Here is an 18,851-nt window from a genome sequence, read left to right on the forward strand (position 1 = left end):
CCATTACCTGAACATCTAGTTGAAGGCAAATAATATGGCCAATAACAAAATCTTCAAGGATAAACACTTGCTTCGGGATCAAACTCAAAACCCTTTAAGCTTGTGACCAATGCATGCTTTATAAATGTTTTTGCTTTCTACTCCAAATGCAACTAACAAATTTCTTTTCCTGCTACATAAACACTGAGCAGCAGATTTGAAGATATGCTTCCTGTGAACTTTTCCTAAAATGCGGCAAGCACCAGCCTGTGGTCTTGCTCAGTTTCAACATCTCCTTGGCATCACTTTGGGTTACTTCAGTGAGTGCAAACATGCAGCAAAGGCCTCCAAAGGTCACTGTTGGGCAACAAAGGGCTTTTGATGATTCACACAGTGATACACTGTGACCATTCCCACATGCTTTGCACCTCAGAAAAATTAATGTACAATTGTGCATGGACAGTGATATTCTCAGCAGAGCAGTTTAGACTGAAAAATTTACCTTATCCAAAAGCACTGGTATAGACTGAACAACCCACAGTTTGCTTCCTGCAGTTTTGAAAATGTTTGGGCACCAAGCATACCTGGGAGCAAGCACTGAAAAGGCTGCCCAAAATCTAAAGAGGACTTCTTTTGGCACTGAGTAGTTACAAGTGAGAAAGTACAGAGGCCTCCTCTCACCTTGCCTGTCACTTAATTAAGTCAAAACATGGCCTAAGACTCAGTTCTAGGTCTTTTGGTTTCATGGACATTTACTCTCAAACTGTAGGTGAGTTCCTCTGTGATCAAGTTTGTGACCTGACACACAACAGTAGACTTTCACACTTTCTCAGATGATGGCATGAGGAAAAGGCACCTCAAAATTCAGGATGGTAAGATTAAATGGCAAATATGCTGCAGAGAAACATTTAGGAGTGTTACATATTTACATGTAATGGCTATTGGGATAGATTTTACTAGGGAAATGGGCATGTATAGGTGATATGAAATGTTTCAGAGTAAAAACAGGGACAAATTTAGTCATGACATTTTATTACAGACAGGCCATTTTATCACTTTTAGCTTCTTACCTTCTCCTACACTAAGAACAGACAGAGTTATGTCAACACTTACCTTGTTCAACTCCTACCAAAAAAAAGGTACCCACTTATATCAGGGCCAAACCTGGCTTATTTTTCGTTTGGGCAGGAATATCAGCAATTCAACTACTTATATTGAATTTTCCTATCATCATCCTATCAAATAATTTCCTGACATAAATTATTTGCTAGGATGAGAGTCAGGCATCTCACTCTAGAGTATATGTTGCTATAGTAACAATTTTTAAAACTTGGATAATTTAATCAAAATATGCCATTACCACAAATGTTTGGGCAAATTAAGTATGTTGGGCTAGATGAAATACAGCGGTCTGATTTGTGTGTATGTAATAACTGATCAAAATGAGGTTGCAAAATGCTTTATTTTGTCTCCTCCACTTTGGATGCAATTTAAATAGGCAGTTCAGTGCTTGAAAACTATCTGAGCTTTCCCTAAATTAGCATTACTCACAGGATCATCAGTGAGATATGTGTAAGTTTATTACAGTCAAAAATAATGGGATCAGCAGAACTGGTCTGTTTGTGAAGGGAAAAAACAATCAAATGTTGACTTTCAGAGGTTTCACAGTTCCACTAGCTGAGGAAATTTTCCTTCTATCCTTTATTCTTTGCTTTTAGTCTATGCTAAATGGCTAGAGTACACTTTTAGTCAAATATTTCATCAGGGCAATTTGATTTCTACTTAAATGATTACTCTGTGTGAAAAACGTTACTTCTGTAATGCCAGGTTGTGTAAACACCTGGTCAGGTGATTTTAACACTGGTGCAATTTTACTAAGCTTTATTTTCTGTATTTGCAAACTTTAAATTGCAAGTCATCAAAGGGCATTTGCCATGATAGGCCTGCAGAGCAACAACCTGCTGTGGAACACCCATGTCAATAAGAGAGGTCATTTGACAAGTAAACCCAAATCAGTTATTTATCATCCCCTCTCTACTGACCTTGAGCTTGAAGATTCCACTGTCATAGGCCAAAAAACACCAAACAAAGTTGTTAGATGGCCTGTGATTATTAAAACCCACAGCACCTATGTGTTCCCTCAGCTTACTGTGGAGGCACATGGAATGCTGAAAGGCAGCAAATCTGCAAACCTGCTTGTGGGTGCTGTACAGGCACTTCCTGGTGCTGTGGCTTCCAGGGCTCCTCAGTAAACTCTAGCAAGCAAACCAGGAGCTGTGACTGCAGCACAGATAAGCATGTGCATGCTGGCTTTAATCTAGATAAAGTACCTGCAGCAGCAAAGATCTAAAAGCTTGAACTCAGGAGCAAGAGGCAATCTAGGAATGCTGCTCCCTTAATTTATAACAATGCATTTACATTAAAAGGGTGATCACTCCCTTAATTTATAACAATGCATTTACATTAAAAGGGTGATCATTCCTGGATTACTCCTAGTATTTATCCCTCCAGTTATTTAACTTCAGTAGAATTAGGTATTTATGTCTTTTATAGATAGATATGTGTCTGCAACTGCCCTGTCTTTGAAATTTCATACTGATCATGCAGAAAAGGAACATTAGATTTGTATTCAGGGTACTTCTTATTTTTGAATTTCAGATTATTTTGATAAGAGATAGGAATGGAAAATTACTTAATGAAAGCTGAGATTCTTCCATGTTTCCATGCCCGAGATGGTGAGATGGAGTAATGCTAAAAACCACTGAGATGTAAAAGCCTTGTTTCTGTGTGAATTAAATGAAACAACATAAAATGAACCACCACTTTACACAGATTAATCCAGCTGCATCTCTACAGTATAGTACCACCCTAAAAACAGGCGGCCAATGGATGTTCTTTGTACCCTCAAACTTAGTAGAAGGCAAGAGGAAGAGCCCATTCCTCATCCTGCAAGCTCAGTCTCTGTTGTTCTCCTTCCCCTGGGCACTGTAGAGGCAATGGGGCACATTTGCCCAGGTGTGACCCTCGTGCAGTGAAAACACTGTGCCCAGGCAATGGCTGTAAAGAAATCAACATCTCCTGGGAGCTTCACAGCACTGCCCATCTCAGGGAGCCTGTTCACACCAGCTCTGCACACCTCCTTAATTAATATCCCCCTTCTTGACTCACATGAACACCTCTAATATGAGCAATTAATTCTTTATTGAACCAGCAGGTCAGGCTCTGACTATGTGCTTCTTGCACTTACAGGGAGATCACAGTGCAAAGCATTATTAGCTTGACACTTGCCCTAGGGTGACGTTAGGATGCTTGTATCCCCATTCATGTGTTCTGTTTGTGCTGGATACTATGTTCTATGCCTTCAACACTGGCTCTGAAGTTTTGTTTGGGGTTTCTTATCAGCCTGGTGGTACACAGAGACAGGGCAGTACATTGTGCTGCTTTTGCTGTTTTGCTTTTGCTTTTTGTTTGCTCTCGCTCTTGCTTCTGCTTTGCTTCTGCTTGCTCTTGCTGCTACTCATTACTTAGTTTAGCTAAACAGTCCACATTTTTTCCTGGACTGTTTCTCATTTCCTTTTTTTGAACCAACTTGAGCCAGCTCCGGACTGGGACCTGGGAACACCGAGGATTTGCACCGTTTGGCTGCAGCAGCTGCCCCACCACCGGAGGGACTGAGAGCACAGCGACCACCCCCGAGAGAGACTCCCTGAATTTGTCATCTTTTTCAGAGCGGTGTCATCTGGTATTGTTCCTTTTGTGTGCTGGGGAGTGCTTTGCCTGTTAAATAAACAGGTTCTTTCCACTTCTCTCCGAGAAATCCTTCCCAAACCGGTTGAGGGGAAAGGGGGCTGTGTGGGTTTGCTTTCTGGAGGGGCCCCTTTTGGAGGTTTCCTCCCAGATTTGCCCTAAACCAGGACACTATTAAAAGCCCTTCCAAGAAAAAGGTTTTATTTGCTCATACAGTAACTGCTCTGAAGCCTAAACCTTTCTATATTTTATGACATCAATTCCTAATTACCATTTATAATTTTGCCATTATTTTTCCTTTTCACAGTTAAGCTGAAACATTAAAACCTGTACAGACATAGACTACACACAAGCAGAGCTGTCATTCCCTGATAGTCTAAAAGGTCTGCTCCCAATTGTCCCAACTAAACACAGGAGTGATGGGTTACCCAGGCTCTCTTAAGAGTTTTGAAGAAAAAAATAAATAGACTTGAATTTAAATAAATGTTCACAAGAAGAAGGTTCAATGAAAATATTTCCTATGCAGTTTAAGGTTTTGTTTTTCAATTTCAGAATGTCCTGAATTACAGGAATTCCAGTTTCTGCCCAGTTTATACATAAGAGTACCTTCTCACAAAATTTTTAAGTCAAGATTCAAGTATAAAACACTTTAAAGAACATTCCCGAATGTGTTTTTACATCTTCATAAAGATGGATTGAATTGAAATCATCTGATCTCATCTATGTATTGAGATAGATGTCAGTCTTCAGCCTAAGTGATAAAGACATGGAAGTTTCAAAAAGTGCTATGACAGAAAGACAGAAAACTAGGGACTTATGTGAGACTCAGCCCACTTCCCTGAATTACTCTGATGGAATTCAGTAATCAGCATGGCAGTGGACAGTAGGTAAAAGCAGAATTTTAAAAACCTGACCCTTCTGAATGAAGAGATATGTCATTGTTTCAACTAGGACATTTATTTAACAGCTGCTTTAGATAATTTGTTTATTGAATGACAATAATAGTTTCTCAAGTAAAGAATTTCTCTTATGTTTTAGTAGCTGCTCTTATTGGAACATTGCTTGACCTTCTCAGCAAGGTCTGCAGCTCTCTCTTGTGCAGCAACAACCTTTGGACTCCTAACAAACTAATATTATCTTAAAAAACCAAACAATTTGAAATAATCTTTTTGCATTTTAAACTGGCCAGATTATTCTGGCTCTGTCTGCACTCAAGCTTAACATGAGCTCCGTAGAGACCACAATAAACAACTACATAAAGCACAACAGCAAGTGCACAGTCCTGTGATATCTTCCCTAAGCTCAGCTCAGAGTTTTCACTGGGCAGGTGTGCTGGTTTGGCTGGGATAGAGTTTATTTTCTTCAGAGTAGCTACCATAGGGTTGGGCTTTCATTGGTGCTAAAAATAGTGTGGATAATTCAGGGATGCTTTTATTATTGCTGAGCAGGGCTTGCACTGAGCCAAAGTCTTTTCTGCTTCTCATTCCAGCACATCAGGGATAAGGTTGGAGGTGCACAAGGAACTGGGAGGAGACAGAGGCAGGATGGGTGACTCTGGAAGATCAAAGGGATACTCTAGACCATGTAGCATCGTGCTCAGGACATAAAGCTGGGGGACAAAAAGGAAAGGGGTGGGGGGATAATTCAGAGTCTTTCCAAGTCACTGTTCTGGGTGATAGAGCCTTGTTTTCCTAGAGATGGCTTACCAAGCAACACAGTGAATGAATTCCTTACTTTGCTTTGCTTATGTGCACAGCTTTTGCTTTGCGTATTAAGCTGTCGGCATCTCAACCCATGAGTCTTCTCACTTTTACCCTTCTGATTTTCTCCCCATCCTGCTGGGGATGAGCAAGTAAGCAGCTCCATGGGGCTTAGGAGCCAGCTGGGATTAAACAACACCAGTGGGTTACTGAGGATCTTTATTTTTACCCTACATAAGTAATTTTGTATTTTTAATGAAGGAAAAAAACCCAAAGAAAACTATTCACTACTAGAGCAACTATTTTCTGCACATATCTCCATGCTTCCAACTTGCAACTGCAGTCCTGCAAGTGATGAATATTCCTCAGACTGAACATTATTCCTTGCATGGGAATAATGCTGGTTACATCAATGTGCCTGTATTTTTCCTGTCAGTGATTAAATGTCTGGTAGCTGTTGCCTGCAAATGCCTGGGTTTGGGGAAGCTTTAAGAGACTGATCTATCTTCATGGAATAGGACTGTTAATCTGTTAAGACCAAATTGTTCCATCAAAGAAGCAACTCTACTGTTTCTGAAGAAAAGAACAGTACATTTGCAGGGAAGCCATCAGATGGATACAGAAAGTTCATGTGGCTGTATAAACTTATGGCTGGAAGCACAGTAAATAAACCCTGGCATACCAGATTAACCTGCATCTTAAAATACATGGTTCCAGTAGTAAAGGTGACCAGATGCAGGTAACATTCCCCAAAGACGCAGGATCCACAGTGAACAGATTCTGTTACTCACCCACATTAACTTGATGGTATCACCACTGAGTGAATGGATGAGTTCAGAACCACTTACAGCTTGTACAACACTGGTCATTTGCAACAACATATTTTATGTTGTATATTTATGTATGTTTATTTATTTATGAGAGTACAAAACAAGTTATATGTTCATTAGAATAAGCCTCATTATAGGCTACGGTCTAACTATATGACTAATTTGGTTGCTATCTCTTTCCCTGTCTCATTAACACACAGATTTCTGCAAATATGTTAGATAATTGTTGAGCAGTTTATGCAAACAAATTTAAGCTTATTAGGTATTCATGAACTGCTCACTTCAGCGATTCACTATTTATAGTGTGTTACTGCCATTGTTACTGTTCCCAAAGCTGGGTGGGGGAGGACACTTTTAAGATGCAAGAACAATGTGTAAAATCAAAGGTAACTTCTTTTGTTTTTGCCAAAATAGATGCATTTATGGCTCTATTTATAAATCTGTACTTGCCATCTTCTTGTATATTCTTGCTTTTCAGCTATGACTGTTACAAATAAAAAAATTTCCTCTCTCTCACTGAAAATTTATTATTCCAGCTTTTATCCTGAGTAAGGCATCCAGTATTAAACATCTTGGCTTCTCATTCACACCATCCCTCTGAATAAACAAAGTGCCGCATAAATATTAGAAATGGAGAGCTACTTGGTGATAGGATGTTTCCTGTCATTGATGTTTTATCTTAAAAACACTCCAAATTCTCAGGAGCCCTCAGCTGCATGATAAAGATCTGGAATAAATAGTATCTGCTTATATCATTAGCCAAGTGCAATGCTTGCTGCTAGTTAAGAAATTTCACATTAATAATAAGCTGGTCCTTGTTACCCTTATTATCCATCCTTTTCTCAATTCAACCTGTATGAGTCCACTGCTCCCTAATGAAGGTCTGGCACATCAAGGCTACCATTAATACCATAATCTCAATCACAGATATCAAATAATTATTCCATGTAATCAATGAAGCAGTTTTGTCTGGGCTGGAGTTAATTTTCTTCACAGTAACCTTTAAGGGGCTACATGCTGCACCACTCCATGTATGAGCAGTTACACAGATGGCAGGTAGGAAAGGCTTAGTTGGTGGCACTGAAGCTCAAATGAGGTTGATTTATATTCAAAATATTTCAGGTGGGATAAAAGCATAACAACGTCAGGTGCAACTGAAGTAGTGCACGTTTCCTCTTCTGAACCATCCTGGATCTCTCAGCCTGCTGCTCAAATGGCCCCTATACTAGGAGACTTGCAATGTCTGGATTCCAGTCCATTTTTCAGGCAGGTCAGCCCCAAACTCTGATAACAAGGAGTCCTTGAGCAATTTCTGTGTTGCTTGATAGTATCCAGAACATGCAATTCTATGCTTACAGGACTCATACACATGGACCACAAAAGTGCTTCTGATTTATAGGTTTTATACCTTATAATCTGAATAACTAAATAAAACAATGGAGGCTCAAAGGAAAACAGGGAAGGACTCTCATGCTGAAGATTTTCAGGGACTGAAAATGAGAAGTATTTTATATAATTGGAAAATGATACAGAGAAGCATGTAGAGATGGTGAGATGGTTAAGAAAGACAGGCAGACGTGAAAGCAAGCCTTTGTAACTAATTTAAAGAGCTTGCTTCTTAGATTAGGAACTGTGAGCTGAGATTCTCTTGTTAGCACTATGTGTCAACAAATAACACTGTAATTTACAAGACTGCTTTTGTTCCTGCGTCTCCCCAGTCCCAATGGAGGATGTCTCAGCTCCATAAATGGCAGCATGTTAACTTGCCTCCTCTGCCAAGAACTATGAGTTGTGCTGGGAAAAAAGGACAAGTGACTGAGCAGGCTGAGAGCAGAAGGAATATGCAGCGACTTCCCTCCCCAACAGGTCACCTCAACCCATGAATTCAATGCACAAAGAGCCACAGGGTGCCTTTCATATTTGATCCTGTGCTCCCTGATGCTTCATACAATTTAAGAGTAAATGGAGGAGATGCTGAAAGGGGACAATTTTAAGCTATGTAAATCTGAACCAGAAGAGATTTTGAATTTCAGGAGACTTTATGTCTCCCTTTATGGCCAGTGAAGTCACATGCAGATATGGAAAATCACAATACCTGACCTAAAACCTGCCTCTGTGTGATTTGGATACAATTTTGATATATAAAAAAAGCAAAAGAAAAAAAAAAATAAAAAGAAAACCAAACCTGGAATCCTTCAAGACTCCATGGGTGTGGAGATGAGAGGACAAATTTTACCTGTGAAGTAAAGGATGCAGGGGGTGGTTGTTGATTTGCTATGAACTCTGGTATTAACCGCCTGGATTCAAATACAGCTCTATCTCCTGTGGTCCTCATCCATAAAACACAGAAATGCTAATGTGTGTTCTCACCATGGTGGTGCAGCTGTAACACAGAAATGGCCCAAAAAGAATAACTGAAATTAGTTACAATGGTGAAGTGAATAATTTTCCTGGACTTCTGATTAACAGATTTATGGCTTCTTATTTCTGGTAATTAGGGCTTTCATCTTGAGGAATTATGACTTTTCTCACAAACTCTTGAAAACCATATCATGGAGTTATTTTGATTCGTATTTTCTTACATTTTTACATTCAACTCCTATGTTCTTTTGACTTTGCAGTTTCTTATCTTTTTACATTCAAATCCTGCATCTACTGTGTTTACTACTCAATTCAGAAACCTACAATTATTATCATGCTATTTCTTCTTGTAGTACTATTCTTTTATCACTTTACAAAGACATGAAACCTATATGAGTGTTATGTATCTTGCAGACAAAAATTTAAATTTCTGCAGGTTGATATTTGTGAAAGTGCTGCTTAGAAGCCCTCACAAGTTAGCACATCATGTAATAGTTGCAATTCTAACAAAAATCTGAAATCAGGATTGTCTCCAACAAATTGTAAAAGAAAGAGACTTGGATATCACAGGACTCAAAAACAAAATAATCATCTTATTAATGCTATTTCTTGTTATTTATGGAAATGTTATTTATGGAAATTTCAGCTCTTTTCAACTGTATCTACTGAAGACATACTCAGGTGGCGTTTGAAACATTTGCTTGTTAAATATATGCAAAGTGTAATGGAATAGCTTTTTGGAAATGTAGTAGTATTTGAAGACTGCACTAAATGAAGGGAGAAGAATAACAAAGGAAGTGGGATGGGTTTTTCACTTTTGTATGAAAACAAATTATTACTTTTTATTTATTTATTCAGAGTTTGGGTTTGGCTGGTGTATTGTTTGTTGGATGGGCATGGGTCTTTTGGGGTTGTTTTGTTTGGGGCTTTTTCTTAAGAAAGTCCTTTTTCAGTGACTTGATTTGAGAGCAAGTTTAGTTTAACAAAAACTTGTCACAAGCCTCACTCACACACACCAGTGCTGCAGCTGTCAGCTGTCACAACACTTGGCTTAGAAATTTGTATTGAACCTTAATTCTAGTCTTGAGAGATCCTCTGGTCAGGTGATGTATCCCAAGGAAATCAGACTAAGGTGCTGCCTTCCCAATTTCTCAAAGAAGCCTCTGTATCAGAGCCCTCAGATTGTCCTGCTTATACAGCTGCCGTGTTCATGTCCACCTTTGTTTTTTCATTCCTCCCTACATGCGGATCTTTTAAAAGACATAAATAAATGAAGACCACCTCAGCCAAAAAGCATATATTTTATCTGGAAAAAGGCCAGTTTGTCAAGTTAGAACATGCTGGTTACAGAACCCTAAAATAAATCCTCTCTTCTACAGATCTCAATTAGATTTGCCTCTCTGAGAGGCTACAGAGAACTCAGCTTCAGAATAATAAACACAGGATGACACATTTTAAGTCATAAAATGTTCATTAATTTTCCAACACCTGAACTGCTAGCACTGGAGAAAGCACTATAATTTCTCATCTTCTGCCCTCTTCATATTTTAGTGCATAGAGTTTTCCCTTAATTCATTATTCTACAGCTTAGAATCTCTCTCCCCCCAAACAATAGCTGTCACACCTGTGATGTTTGCATCACACCATACAAATCTAAAAACAAAAACTTCCTAAAATGCAGAGGAGGAACACTTTCAGAGAGCCCCAGAACAAGCTTCACAGATTCACCACTTACGCAGAAACCTGGCCTCCTCTGCTCAATCAAGGCACATCTCCAGAATTCTTTAACAGGCTGCAAACAATGAAAGGTTTCCAAAGAGGAGGGATGTAATCTCAGGATAGCTTAATATTTTCCTCTGCACCACTGTTCAGAAATGCCATCCCTTTGTAGAATAGTGTGGAATTAAACACAGCCTCACAGAGTAAGAGTTCCTGGTCCTACTCCCCATCTCACCTCTTCATATTTATGTGCAGCCCAGGCACAGACGTCACCAGGCGTGGGTAAAGCCATGGAGAAGACAAATCACTGCAACAGGAAAGGAGCAAAATGTGCATGGATAGGTTGGCAGAAGAATACCTGTGGCTGAGATAATTTCTCAGGGTTTCTATCAAGCAATTAAAAGCTAAAGATGTGTCATTTTTTGGGGTTTGGGTTTTTTGACCAAATTTGTCACCCAAAGGATATTATCACTCAGAACTACTTGTTCAACAGTGCAATGTATAGTGTAGGTTGAGCTTCCCTGAACAGTGTAACGAGTTGAGTTTTATATTTTTCTCTTTTTATTAGATGATCTTTGTATTTCTGAAAAATAAGCTGTGAAGATCAGAAATGACTGTTTCTGAGTACCTATAAATTTGGTAAGGAAGAAAGAAATACAATGCATACTGTCAATTCTCAAAATCTTAACCAAAGTTCTGACTTACTCAAGAATAACACAGCAATTCAATCTAAATGATCACAGAAAAAAATATTATTCTATTTTAAGTGACTTTTACACAATACCTGCACTACTATGTACTGCAGATTTTAAATAACTTAATGTACATGGGGAGGGTTTTACAATAGTAGAAAGGGATTTTTTTTCCTTTCACAAAAGTGGTCCTGACACACCCTTTTTTTTTGTTTGTTTCTTTCTTTGCATGTACTAAAATACCTAACAATTTTATTTTTCAGGTAAATTTCCACCTTCACTGACAAGTGCCTAATTTTGCAGCTTCTAGAGTAAAACTCTACTGGTAACTTAGTGCAGAAAATAAATGCTTTAGTTGTCTTATTTTGTAGACAATTCAAGTGAACTTCTTTGTCCTACTTTAGACACCATGCATTTGATGTATTTCTACTCAAACCTCATTTCTTTTGGATTGTAGTGAAGCAGAAAATGGAAGCCAGACTCTCCTTACATGAGGGAAATCTGAAAATAAGCAGTGGAAATTTAAAGTTTTACTGCCTTATTTCTTTATTCAAGGTAATTTTGACTCAATTTTTTTTTTTGGTCTCCCAGTAAAAACATGAGAGTGTGAACTGCATATGTATATCCATATGAGATGATGACAGGGATGAAGAAAAATGAGAAAACCAGGAAAAATAACAGGTAGTACTGCAGGTGGAGTGGTGATTAAGTGGTAGTTAAGAAATTACTGTTTCCCTTTAATTACCAGGCAGTGGCCTGTGTGGTGTGCATGTGTATGTGTGTGTATGTGAATACATTACTGAAGAAAATGTGTGAGCTAGTGGACAAAAATAGTCTTTTTTATTGTGTACTGATGTACAGTGGTGTGCAGTTGACTGTTTTCATGCAGAGTTACATGTGACACAATTCTTTCTCTTTTTTAGAAAAAATTGAAAGAAGATCAGAATATTACACATTAATACAATGTGAGGAAAAACATGACCTTAAATGAGCATATGAATGTGAATATATACCACACATTTCTAACCTGAAGAAAATAGGATACTGCCTTAGCATGTCATACAAATTTGTGTTTTATGTCAGGCTCTTGCTTTTTTGCCTGCTAAACTTCATCACTCATAACTATCTGTCCACTATGAGTACTGACAGTTACTGCACCAATGGAGGTGGATAGATTAAAGACAGATATAGATAAATATAGATAGATATAGATATAGATATAGATAGCTATATAAATATAGATATATACACATAGATGTGTGTATGCGTGTATGTGTATATATATACATCCATATATAAAGTTTATAGAGAAACAGGCATATGGAGGAAGGAGGCACTTAAAATATAAATCACATAGGACCACATGGCAATAAAAAGAAGGCTTAATTTTACACCTACAAACATACATCATTTTCTCCTGAAGTTAATATAGGAACAATTTACTAATTCTGGTTATGCCAATGTGATACACAAGTGTCTGCCCATTCCTCCCCTGCCCCTTCCACCCTGATGCTTGTCTTCTTAATCAGTTGGGAAGGCCCAGCCAAAAGCAGTGTTCCCTCGAGAGACAAAACTAAACATTTCCATGAGCCTCTTGATAACCACTTAATACCACAAATTCACTGCAACAGAAAATGAAAAACTCAGCCAAATATATTCCCTGTGGAGTTGGGAATACATAAGAGTTTTAAATCCATGTCATATTAATACATGCATAATCTTCTAGGGTGCGTATATAGGTGTTTGTATATTTGTGTCTCTAAAACATCATACATGCTTAGATATATATATATATATCACAGAATCACTTGGGATGAAAAGACTTCCAGGATGATCAAATCATGTCTTTGACCAATCTCCACTTTGTCCAGGAGACAGGACCACTGAGTGCCACATTGTCATTTCTTGAATACACCTCCAGGGATGGTGCTTCCACCATATCCCTGGGCAGCTCATTCCAATGTCTAATCACACTTCTGTGAAGAAATTCCTCCTAACGTCCAGCTGTAAGCTCCCCAGCTGCAGTTAGTGGCCATTTACTTTCATCCTGTCTCTTGTTACCTGGGAGAAGGGGATGACCCTCATTCCACTACAATCTCCATTCAGACAGTTTTAGAGAGCAAGGTCATCTGAGCCTCTTTTTCTCCAAGCTAAATACACTCACATTCCTCACCTACTCCTCAAAGGACTTAATCTCCTTCCCCAGCTCTGTTCCCTTATCGGGCACTTCAATGTCTCTCTTGCAGTGAGGGAGCCAGAACTGGACAGCAGGTTTGAGATGCAGCCCCAGCAGTGCCAGCACAGGGGTACGGTCACTGCCCTGTCCTTGCTGCCCCACTATTGCTCACCCCAGCCAGGTGCCCTTGGCCTTCTTGGCCACCTGGGCGCAGCTGACTCAGGTTCACCTCCTCTTGACCAGCTCCCCCAGGTCCTTTCCCACCAGGCAGATTTCCAGACATTTTTCCCCCAGCCCATAGAGCTGAAGGGGTTGTTGTAACCCAAGAGCAGGACCTGGGACTTGGTCTTATTGAGCCTCATACAAGTGGCCTTGGCCTATCAATCCAGCTTGACCAGATCCCTCTGCAGAGCCTTCCTGCCCTCCAGCAGATCAACATTCTAATCTAACTTAGTCTTATCCATGACCTTATGGAAGGTGTAACTGACCCCCTCATCCAGATCATCAATGAAGATATTACACAGAACTGGGCCCAGCACTCCAGCACTGATCCTGGGGCCACCACCAGTGACCAGAGGCCAGCCGGACCCAGCACCATTCAGCACCATTCTCTGGGCCCGGCAACCAAACAGTTCCTAGCCCAGCCAAGAGTGCTCCTGTCCAAGGCATGGGCTGCCAGCTTTTCCAGGAGAGTTCTGTGGGAGACAGTGCCAAAGGCTTTGCTGAATCCACATTCACACCCCCTTTCCTGCAGACCACCTGCTCATGAAAGGCGATCAGGTTGGCCAGGCAGGATGTGCCATTCCCAAACCCCTGCTGGCTCTGCCTGATCGCCCACACTGTATTTGCTGTGTGATTGCATCCAAAATGATCTTCTCCATCATGTTCCCTGGCACCATGGTCTAGCTCACAGGCCTGTACTTCCCTGCATCTATTTTCCTGCCCTTCTTGTGGATGGACATCACATTAGCCAACCTCCAAATCATCTAGGGCCTTCCCAGTTAGATAGGATTGATGATCAGTGAGGCAGAGCAGTTTGGCAAACTCCTTCTCTAGCTCCCTCAGCACCCTTGGATGAATCCCACCTGGTCCCATGGACTTGTGAGTGTCTCAGTGGCTCCCTCCTGCTGGACTGCACAGGGTCTGTTCTGCTCTCTGTCCCCGGCTGCCAGCTGGGGCTGGTTCCCCGAGGATAATCAGGCCTTACTGTTGAGGTCTGAGGCAAAGAAGGCATCTGAGCCTTTTCCTCATTCTTGGTTCCAGTGTTTGTCTGTGCATCCAGTCAAGGATGGAGATTTTCACTGGCCCCATTTTTGTTGTTGATGTATTTATAAAAACACTTTCTATTATCTTCCACAGCAGTGGCCAGATTGAGTTCCATTTGAGCTTTCACCTTTCTAATTTTTTCTTTACATCACCAGTGACATCACCGTACTCTTCCTGAGTTGCCTGTCCCTTCTTCCCAATGTGTATATATATATATATATATATATATATATATATATATATATACACATTGTGTATATTTATTTATTTATATATTTATATGAATACATGTGTGTGTATATGTACATGTGCAAACACTAATGCAGTTGAGACTTTTTAGATGTGGCTTATAGACCACTATGATCTCCTTCAGAGATCATAGTGGTCTATACTGAAACTTAACTTCAGATATCCAACCCCAATTATCCACAAGGGAAGCCTATTACCTTTGCATTTGCTCACTGTCCTTTCTGATCCACAGACCCAAAATATCTGCTGTCTTCAAATCATGTAACTCATTTGTACAGTTGTATTAATCCCAGCCCAACTCTTTCCAGAGTATGTATTGCTTGAAAACTGTTGCTCTGTTTCAGATCTGAGAAAAAATTTGATGGGCCTGAACATTTGTCTGAATTTGAATATCAACCAGTCTGCACAAAGAATGCTGCTTCATATATATTGGTTTTGATAAAAGTGCCACAGAAGTATTATTTAAGCATCACAAACTGTGTGAGGGAGGAGGTCCACACATAAAAAAGAAGGAAATCTAAATGAAAATTTTCCAAAACAGTCTCTATACTTGTATGTCTCATTGACTGAGACAGACAGGGTCTAATATTTCATAATACTTAATTGTGCTTAGGGGATAGTACATATCAATCAGAACTGAGAAATATTAACCAGGCTTCATTCAAAGCATTGCTGAGAAGCAAATAAAATAAATATTACCTTATTTTTATGGATGAAAAAGTTGAAACCAAAAGAAATACTGGGAACAAGCCAGGACCAAGGCTACAGACAACCCAGCTCAAGAATCTTATTGTCCTTTCAGCAGAGCATGTTGCTTTATTGCAGTGGCAACTCCAAAATTACTTCAGTTGCAGTAGTTAGCACTTGGTAGACCTACAATGTAGGCAGGCACTTGGTGTCTTAGTTTAGAAACCATGCAGCAGAGTCCATCTGTTCGCATGACTATTTTTAAAGCAACTTGTCCAGACTCAGGTAGGAAATTAAAGGCAGAGGTGGATCTAATTTCTTGGAAGGCATTCACCTACCCAGATTCTTACCCCAGACTGCTTAGCTTCCTCAAAACACACCAAAATGTGGAAAAACAGATAAGAGACTTCATGTAAAAAATACCACATATATATGTTGCTTCCTCAGAGAACTTCATTCTTCCAATATGATCCACATGCTGTATGTTGTTTGCAGCAATGACCACTCCAGAATGACTGGTTGTAAATATCACATAATTTTAAAATCTCAGTTTAAGAGTAGTAAGAATAATTTTTGTAAAGTGTATCCTAAAGATAGTTCACTTTTCTGTAGCACTGAGTCATCAAGGAGTGGTAAAATGCATAGTAAAAAGCAAAATAATCTCATATTTGCAATTGCAAGTGTGAAAGTTCATCACGGTACTCTGCTCTTTTGATGACTTTTTCTGAAGTGCAATATGATCTGCTTTTGCTTCTTTCTTGCTTCATGAAATAGATTTCCCCCAAAAGAAAAGACATGGTTCATATCTTTACATTTACCACCTGTGTGGAATTTAAAAGACCTGCTAAACATAGCAAATGAGCAGGCAATACATTTCAGTTGTGCCCAGGAACTAAGCACAAAGGTTAGATGAGGAAATCACAGGTAATATTTTTGTCTGCTTATCATCTGACCATAGATGTTGGGTTTTAAACTTTTTTTTGGTAGCTCTTAAGAACCATTACAAATTTTATTTCTTATATGTTATTGGAGAGTGTCTCTCCTGCTAATTCAAAAATCAGCTTTTCTTTGGACCTCTTCAATCCTTCTGACAGTTGTCTTTCAGCAGCTCTAGAAGCTAAAGTTCTAACTTGCCTCTAAGTTTCCCAACTAATTTTTATTTTTAAGGATTTTAAACTACTCCTAAACTTGGGCTTGACAAAACTAAAATCAACAGAAAATGGAAGCATTCTGCTCCAATAATGTTGAAGCAGTAAAAACCCATTTTTCTTCCTCCCTTTGAAATTGTAGAAAATTTGTATAAATAGTTAAGAAGTATTAAACCTCTCAACAGAAATATAATATTATGAACGCTTTCTTTTATTTTAGTCACACAGACAGGTTTGTATAAATGTTTTGTTCTGCTACTCTTTGATGGTTTAGCCCCTACAAAAAACCCCTAAAGCACAGATGAAATCACCCACATCCCCCAGACCCCTCAAAAATTAGCGAATAATCTACTACTGTTTTATTAAACAAGATGGTAAAAAATGTATTAATTGCAGAACATCCTAGGAACTCAAAACCCTGTACAAGCATGTATTCTCAGAACTGGATGATAGGTCTTGCCCAAAATTTTATTTGCTCTTAAATAAGAATGTATTATTCATGCAAAATGAAAAATTACTCATTCTGTTTAAATGAAAAGAACACTGATAGCTATTTCATGTTTCTTGCAGTCTGTTCCTAGAGGACTACTTCAATCCTAAAGGATCTATGTTCTTACCAAAGCTGTTCCCATGGGACAGAAAAGTAATAATTTCTAATACTTTACTTCAAATTACAGCATTTCAGTGATCATCACTCAAAAATCTAGAGCTGCCCATCAGCCAGCAGCCTCCTAATCACACATCACTTGTCATCACTTCCAGAGCAATCTGGACCACCCTATCCCTGTCCCTCACCCTGTTTTTACAGACCTCTTCCTTAGTCAGTCTTGTTTGAAGCAGCAGACTAGTTCCATTCAGATAGTCTTTTTGAATGGAAAAACCAAGAGTATTTGCTCTTTTGTCATCTTCCTTTGTCTTCTAATTTCAACCCATGTGCTCTTCAGAGCTCCCTTATGTACATTTACAAATGGAATTGAAGAAATGGGACTCAACCAAAAAAACAATCACAGGCTCCTCTTCTTTTCCTCCCATCCCTTTACCTCTACTATTGAACTGCCATCCTTTTTTCTAATTGTTTTCAAAAAGGGAACAGGAAACAAGCTGATCAACATTTTAATACACGACTTGGCTCACACATGATTATTTTTTATACTGAGACACTCTGAGCAAAGATCAGACCTCCTGCTGTAAGAACACTCTAACATGGGTGGTTCAGTCCCTGTGATAATAATAACATCTCCAAATTGGTCAGACACAAGCAGTGGCACATCCTGTAAGCATTGTCTCCCATGTTCTCATTTACACAGAAAAGCTCATTTGTCTAAGAGGATTACTTGTTTTCATAGCAAAACATCCCAAAGTGCATCAGTTACAGTGGGAACAACTCAGCTCTGTGAACTGCTTAACCATACTGCTAACATAACCAAGGCTGCATTAAGTGAAACATATATTATTGCTGATGTAAAACCAACTTTCATAACTATAGTCTTTTCCTTAGGTGCCATTAAAAAAAAAAAATCAAATCTGTGCTACAGCAAGTCTACCAAAGCCTAAACTGACTAGTTTCAGATGCAGAAAAATAGATCTAGCATAAATACATAAATATGACAATTGTAAACATGAATTAATTTCCATGAAAGCAAAAAAAAATCAAAAGGCAGGGAAATATTTTTAAGAAATGTAGTTCTTCCTATTGCATTTCAGAATGAGAAGTTTGGACAGTATACTCCTAAAACATTATGAGAATCTCCGGCATAATGAACAGATGAAAGCTCAAAAATTTTCTGCCCTTTCATAGGGCACAAGCTGCAGCAATGCACATGTTCTGCTTCTTCCAGTGTACCAGATGCAAATTCAAAAGCAGCACACACAACTGAATATTTGTGCCAGTTTAAACCTTGGCTCGCGTTCAAAGATGACAAATTAATGCCAACATTTTACTCATGTGAAACCCACTCATTACATCTTGCACAGAGACCACCAGTGGAGCCACCATTTGGACATGGTTATGCCAACCCACCCATCCTTATGTTTGTACATGTGAACGTTCCTGAACATCATGGAATAATGAATGTTCTAAGGCTGGGGTAAACTGTGTGTTTCAAAACCATTTGTGAATCAAAACCATTCATGAAAAGATACCATGTACATGCCTCACAGCTTGCCTGCTTTCTCTCAGACTTCTCTTTCCATCCTAGGAATATGAACTGCTCTACCCCATGCCCCACAGCGTCTTTCTGCATAAAGTCTCTCAGTCCATAGCTTGCCTTTCTTCTCTTAGTCTCTCTTCTTGCTTT

General features: G+C 39.1%; 1 protein-coding gene across 3 annotated transcripts in view; it reads right to left on the reverse strand.

The window, feature by feature from the left end:
• CAMK4 (calcium/calmodulin dependent protein kinase IV) overlaps positions 1–18,851 on the reverse strand; it is a 137,475-nt gene that overhangs the window by 58,702 nt on the left and 59,922 nt on the right. The gene's annotated exons all lie outside the window — the stretch shown is intronic.

This window comes from Zonotrichia leucophrys, chromosome Z, assembly GCF_028769735.1.
Source record: "Zonotrichia leucophrys gambelii isolate GWCS_2022_RI chromosome Z, RI_Zleu_2.0, whole genome shotgun sequence".
NCBI lineage: Eukaryota > Metazoa > Chordata > Aves > Passeriformes > Passerellidae > Zonotrichia > Zonotrichia leucophrys.